Source organism: Capricornis sumatraensis, chromosome 5 (assembly GCF_032405125.1).
Source record: "Capricornis sumatraensis isolate serow.1 chromosome 5, serow.2, whole genome shotgun sequence".
NCBI lineage: Eukaryota > Metazoa > Chordata > Mammalia > Artiodactyla > Bovidae > Capricornis > Capricornis sumatraensis.
This window is the reverse complement of record NC_091073.1, coordinates 121,619,381-121,626,657: the sequence shown is the minus strand read 5'-3', so window position 1 is coordinate 121,626,657 and position 7,277 is coordinate 121,619,381.

The window sequence follows — 7,277 nt, the reverse complement described above, 5'->3', positions numbered from 1 at the left end:
AGGCTTGGCCAGGTTCCATCATCCGCCTGCTCCCGGTCTGTCCTTGGCTGCAAAGGGCAAAGCTGTGCAGTGACACGGCAGCGACGTGAGCGGAAAGCCAAGCTGGAGCCTGGGGGGACTGGGCAGGCGGCGTGACCGCCCTCCCCTCCAGCGCTGCGGGAACCCCTCCCCAGTTGCTGGTGTGCGGGAAGAATTCCCAGCCTTTTCTCTGTGTTTCCCCCTTACTAATATGATCTCCAGCTTGCCTCCGTGAAGGAAAAACAAGTTCATTTTCCTTCATTAATGTGCCTGCTTCCAGAGTGACTCATTTAGGATTCATTCTGGCAGAGGCTGCAGCATCTGTTACCGTTTTTACCTGGGCCCCATGGGCAAAGGTTCTTACCTTGCCGGCTTCAGAGGGTCGTGCACAAGTGTCTACTCTCTCCTCCCTGAGTGTCGACAGCAGGCAGGAGCCGCTGGGAATTAACGGAGGCCCCCTTCCCCCGCCAGGCCAAACAGCCAGATTCGGCAGCTCCGGACACCTGAAGGCAGGTGTGCACGCCTGACGGGGGCTCTGGTGCCCCTTCCCTTCATTATTGAATCGTGACGATACCCACTGCTCTGATTCCCCCTGATTGAGTCCTCAACGCGGGGCTTAGGTGAGAATTCACTTCCCTCCTGGGACTCGGGGGTCCCAGGGCGCTCCCTGCGGGGCTCCTGCAGACCTTAGTAACCCATTTAAGGGAGTCAGTTTGCAGCATGGTGTGGCAGCTGGTTAAAACCTGGCAGGCTGTGAGTTGGTGGGATTGCGGTCTGGGTGGATCCAGTGTTTCTTTCTGCTGCATAAAGAACTTGACTTTCTGCTGGTTTATGTTTTGGCCACTGACGTGTCATCCTTTTCTCAAACTGTCGTCTTCAACAATCTGGCAAGCCAAGCCCCAGCCCCAGCCCCTGTAACCTCAGTGAGTAAATTGCCAAGAGCTCCATCCAGTTTGCGTGCAGCTTAAGAAACAGAATAGGATATATACATTTTCTTTTCAGCATCAAATTCCCATTGAGATTTGCCTTTAAAAAAGTATCTCTAAGCCTCCAGCTGGTCTTTGATGAGGAGTGGGCTGGGTCGGGGGTGCGGGCTATGCGGGGGAGGACGCAGGTGCCGCAGTGGCCACTAGGGGGCCCCAGCACCGCTCAGCGGGAATCTCCACGTTACCCGAGATGAACCCTGCGCCTCCACCCGCGGCCTTGCAGCCAGCGACCAGGGGTCAGCGGGGATCCTGGGGGATGTGTCTGTGGAGGTGACCGGGTTCCAGGCTGGGTGCAGGGGTGTGAAGTGATGGAGGTGGTCTTGGACAGAAACCCCTTTCTCCTCAAATGCAGCCCCCCAGGGGTCCGGGAAAACCCACCCTCCACGGAGCTCGCTGACCACGGACAAAACAGGGTCACTCCCGGGGGCAGCCGCGGACAGGTCTGAGAAGCAGAGATAGGCCCTGCCCGGACAGGCCTGCAGCAGTGGGAAGTAGTTTCCCGGGAGGTGGTCCCGGGTCATCAGAAATCTACCTGGGCTTGGTAGGAGACGGGGGTGGGGGGGCCAGGGAAGGGCGGATCTTTCTGGAACACGGGGTCTGAGGAAGCAGGGTCCCCTTCTCTTCCCCGGGTGTGTGCTTGGGGGCAGGTAGGGGAGGCCTAGGGTTCGGGCTCTGGTGTGGGGTTGGCCCTGCCAGGCACACAGGTGGCAGGTCTGTGCTTCCATCCCTGAGGCTATACCCCTGGGGACACTGGGCACGTCTGGGGACATTCTTCATTGGGAAGGAGGAGCTAGGCAGAGGCCTGAGATGCTTGCCAATACCCTGCAGGGCCCAGGGCAGCCCACGGCTAACGGGTCCCTGGTCCCCATGTCCAATGCTGAGGCTGGGGAGCCCTGATCCAGGGGGGATGTCCTGACGTTGGGTCCCAGGGCTGGGTGGGCACCGGGGCTGCGTTCCAGACACCCCTCGTCTGGGCAGGGGGCACAGCACCCTCACCCCTCAGCTCTGGGCACTGGATTTGCCCCTTTCTAGCACCACCTGGACCCCTCCTATCCTTCGCCCCTCGGGTACCTATGGGCACCTGCTCTGTGCCAGGCTGGGCGGAGGAGTACCCACTGGGTCCCTGTCAGGAAACGAGGCATTCTACACAATTGGGCTGTTGGACGCAGACCTGAGGGAAGGTCCCTCTATCTCGGAGACCCTTTGGGTCTGTGAGGGCCCTCATGCAGGACCTGGGACGAAGCTGGTCAAACAGATCAGCTGCAGGCCCCTCTGTGTGGCCACTGGGCTGGAGGAGCTGACCCAAGGCATCCTGGACGGGCGTCTCTGCCTCAGCACTCTCTGGGAAGTCAGCAGGGTTCCAAGCTGGAGCCCAAGAAGTAGGTTTGAGACAGGGTCTGGCTGAGCCTCTGTCCCCAGGGCCTGGAAACAGGGGTCAGAACCTCGTGGTCACTGTGCCTGTCTCTCCCCTCACCTTACTCTGTCTCTCCACTGCACCCCCCCCCCCAACCCCACTAAGCCCTGTCTTGCCCTTCCCTGTAGCAGAAAGGGCTACAGGCAGTCCCCTGTCTGGGGATGAACACTCCCAGCAGACTCCATATCTTTGGGACAGTCCCCCTCTGGCCCACCATGTGGCCCCTGAACTGGTTGAAGTCACTGGGCCTAAAGTGAAGAAGAACTAAAGAGCCTCTTGATGAAAGTGAAAGAGGAGAGTGAAAAAGTTGGCTTAAAACTCAAAATTCAGAAACTAAGACTTTATTTTTTGGGGGCTCCAAAATCACTGCAGATGCTGACTGCAGCCATGAAATTAAAAGACGCTTACTCCTTGAAAGAAAAGTTATGACCAACCTAGATAGCATATTCAAAAGCAGACATTACTCTGCCGACTAAGGTCCATCTAGTCAAGGCTATGGTTTTTCCAGTAGTTATGTATGGATGTGAGAGTTGGACTGTGAAGAAGGCTGAGCACCGAAGAATTGATGCTTTTGAACTGTGGTGTTGGAGAAGACTCTTGAGAGTCCCTGGGACTGCAAGGAGATCCAACCAGTCCATTCTGAAGGAGATCAGCCCTGGGCTTTCTTTGGAAGGAATGATGCTAAAGCTGAAACCCCAATACTTTGGCCACCTCATGTGAAGAGTTGACTCATTGGAAAAGACTCTGATGCTGGGAAGGATTGGGGGCAGGAGGAGAAGGGGACGACCGAGGATGAGATGGCTGGATGGCATCTCTGACTCGATGGACATGAGTCTGAGTGAACTCCGGGAGTTGGTGATGGACAGGGAGGCCTGGCGTGCTGTGATTCATGGGGTCGCGGAGAACCGGACACGACTGAGCGACTGAACTGAACTGAAGATCATGGCATCTGGTGAGACTTCATGGCAAGCAGATGGGGAAACAGTGAAAACAGTGACAGACTATTATTTTGGGCTCCAAAATCACTGCAGATGGTGACTGCAGCCATGAAATTAAAAGACACTTGCTCCTTGGAAGAAAAGCTATGTCCAATCTAGACAGCATGTTAAAAAGCAGAGACCTTACTTTACCAACAAAGGTCCGTCTAGTCAAAGCTATGGTTTTTCCAGTAGTCATGTGTGGATGTGAAAGTTGGACTATAAAGAAAGCTGAGCACAGAAAAATTGGAAAAGACTTGAGAGTCCCTTGGACTGTAAGGCGATCCTAAAAGAAATAAGTCCTGAATATTCATTGGAAGGACTGATACTGAAGCTGAAATTCCAATACTTTGGCCACCTGATGCGAAGAACTGACTCATTTGAAAAGACCCTGATGCTGGGAAAGATTGAGGGCAGGAGGAGAAGGGGACAACAAAGGATGAGATGGTTGGATGGCATCACCAACTTGATGGACATGGGTTTGAGCAAGCTCCAGGAGCTGGTGATGGGCAGGGAGGCCTGGCGTGCTGCAGTCCGTGGAGTCACAAAGAGTTCAGGCATGACTGAGCGACTGAACTGAACTGAACTGCTGGTTCAGTAACCAGGACAGAGGGGTCTGCGTGTGAGCTGTAGGGCAGTGTTGGAAGCCTGGTTGTGTGGGTTCTCAGCTGTAGGTCCTGAACAGTGGGTGGGGCTCTCTTGAGCTGGGGCAGCCTGGCCCCAGAGGTCTGAGCGCTGATCACCCAGGCTGGCCGGCCCCACTGCTGGCCCTGCTCTGTGGGAGGGAGCTGGGCCAGTGGCACTGGGGGCTGGAGATGACCCCCTGGGTCAGCGGGCAGAGGGGGGGGTCTCACACCCCCTTTGAAAGAACCCCCCTTTCTCAGCCTGAAGCCTGTTGGAACCCACACATCTCTGCTGCTACAGGAGAGAGTGATCCTCTGCCCTCCCAAACGAGCTTGGCCCCTCCTCCCCTGCACTGGGGAGGCTGGGGTTCTCTCCAGAGGGTACCCCATAAAGCACGGTCCACTCAGGGGAGGACACAGAACTGGCTTCCAGTTCTACCTCTGTCACAATTTGTTTCAAAATGGTAATGAAAATCGCATGCAGAAGTACAATCAAGGTGACTTTTTTCATTTAACTTATGTTAAGCCCAAACATCAGAGCGATTAACGACCAGGCTGGCGCGGGTGATTTCCAGCGCTTGATCTAGATATCCCTGAGTATGTCGGCTATCTCCTGGTGGCATAACGTTGATTGTTCTCAGTCAATGTTTTGATTTGGTTTCTATGAACTTCAGCTGGTTTACCCGATCCTGCAGCAGCATCCAGCGAGAAGTCTCCAGCATGAAGCTTTGCAAACTGCTTTTGACGTGTTCCACCAGTCACAGCGCCTTCTCCATGCACTGCACAGAGCTGCTTTTTCTGCATTTCAGTTCCGTTTTTACCTTTAGTGAAATAATAAAGCATAATATGCTGAAAATGTTGCTTTCTTCCTTCCATCTTTAAATTAAAATGGCCACACAAAAATTCACCACTTCTGATAAGTTTTTTAAATGCTGATATGACAGCTGTCACAATACAATGTAACAAAATTGTTTCCGACGAAGTTAAAGACAACCAGGTGCTGCTAGCGTCGCCTTATCAGCTCAGTTCAGTTCAGCCGCTCAGTCGTGTCCGACTCTTTGTGACCCCATGAATTGCTGCACGCCAGGCCTCCCTGTCCATCACCAACTCCCGGAGTTCACTCAGACTCACGTCCATCGAGTCCGTGATGCCATCCAGCCATCTCATCCTCAGTCATCCCCTTCTCCTCCTGCCCCCAATCCCTCCCAGCATCAAATTCTTTTCCAATGAGTCAACTCTTCCCATGAGGTGGCCAAAGTACTGGAGCTTCAGCTTTAGCATCATTCCTTCCAAAGAAAGCCCAGGGCTGATCTCCTTCAGAATGGACTGGTTGGATCTCCTTGTGGTCCAAGGGACTCTCAAGAGTCTTCTCCAACACCACAGTTCAAAAGCATCAATTCTTCGGTGCTCAGCCTTCTTCACAGTCCAACTCTCACATCCATACATGACCACTGGAAAAACCATAGCCTTGACTAGACGGACCTTAGTCAGCAAAGTAATGTCTCTGCTTTTGAATATGCTATCTAGGTTGGTCATAACATTTCTTCCAAGGAGTGAGCGTCTTTTAATTTCATTAGATATTGTTTATCCCTCCAACTCAGACACTTCAGGGCATGAAGGGAGAGATACTTAGCAATTAGGCTAAGAAAATAGGCAGGAGCTGGGACTGTCCCAGGAAGCCAGAACACACAGTCCCCTGAACAGAAAGACAGAGTGAGCATCTTAATACACAAGCAGGCCCTACAAGTGAGAAACACTCACTACTAAAGAACAAACGAAGATCCTCCGGAGGAGGGCATGGCAACACACTCCAGTGTTCTTGCCTGGGGAATCCCCAGGGACAGAGGAGCCTGGGGGGCTGCCGTCCACGGGGTCGCAAAGCACCGGATGCGACTGAGCGACTGAGCAGGAAGAACAGACAGCCGGCGAAGCGGGTGGCACGGTGGTAAAGCACCCGCCCGCCCACGCAGGAGCCCCAGGAGACTCAGGCTCAGTCCCTGGGTTGAGAAGGTCCGGGGATCTTGGCTAGACAGGCTCGGCTCGCGCAGTCTCCTACTGGGCGGTCAGCTCCTCAGCTGTGATGTGGAAGTGGGGAAGGGGAGGGTCTGGGCGGTTCCTGAGATGCTCCCCTCGACCCTGATCGTGTGCCCAGTAATAAAGGAGCATTCCAGCCCTGTGTCCCCACGGTCGGGCGGAGCTTCTGTGGGCCCCTGGGCAGTTGCGGGGCAGAAGGAGAGGGACTGGCTGCCAAGTCTGGACTGAGCCTGGGGTGAAGGGCCCCAGGGGAGGGAGCCCTGGCCTCTGTTTTCCCCATTTTACGTGTTCAAGTCAGCTGCCTAAGGGCCAGTGGCACAGAGGAGATTAACTGACCTTCTCAGCAGGAGAATTCGACCCTGGGTGCTGAAATCCTACCTGGTTAGTGCTGATTTTAATCTCGACCAATTAAGTTTTCAAAGACCTGCAAACTCTTCCTTGTTGACTAAGTAGAGCCTCTTAGTTCCACTTGATTTACTGGGCGGCATTCTCCCACCTGTCTCTCTTCTATCCCTGAGAAATAAAGTGGGTCCACACAAGAGAGGCTTCCAAATAAGAAATCTGGCAGAGTCAATTCTATGACAGATACTTCTGTTGTGTTCAGCCGTCTGTAGTGCAGCCTGGAGAGCCCACCTTAGGGCGGGGCAGATGACTCGAATCAGATTTCAACATGGTGGGGGTTGGTGGTTTAGTCGCTCAGTCGTGTCTGACTCTTTGTGAACCTAAGGACCATAGCCCACCAGGCTCTTCTGTCCATGGGATTCTCCAGGCAAGGATGCTGGAATGCATTGCCATTTCCTTCTCCGGGGGATCTTCCTGACCCAGGATTGAACCCGTGTCTCCTGTATTGCAGGCAGATTCTTCACCGCTGAGCCACAAGAGACTCCCAGATTTCAACATAGTGTACAGAAAAAGAAGCTCTCCAAGTTCAGATGAAACGATTGAATACACAGGACATCCATGTATGCCTCTGGAAAAGTAAGAGCTATAGAATACCAAAGAAAGCGGCAGAGATTTGTTGTTTCCGGTCTGGAGGCCAGAAATCTCACGTCCAGGTGTAGGACCACCCTGCCTCCGAAGGCCCAGGGCTCCTGTGCTTGGGACAGCCTCCAGCGTTCCTCGGGGCCGATCCTCTGGCCTCAGAGGAGTCCTCCCTGCCCCCTCCACCTGGTCTGTGTCCGCCGTCCCCAACCAGGGCTTGACCCTGGGGCCCCAGCCGTGAAAG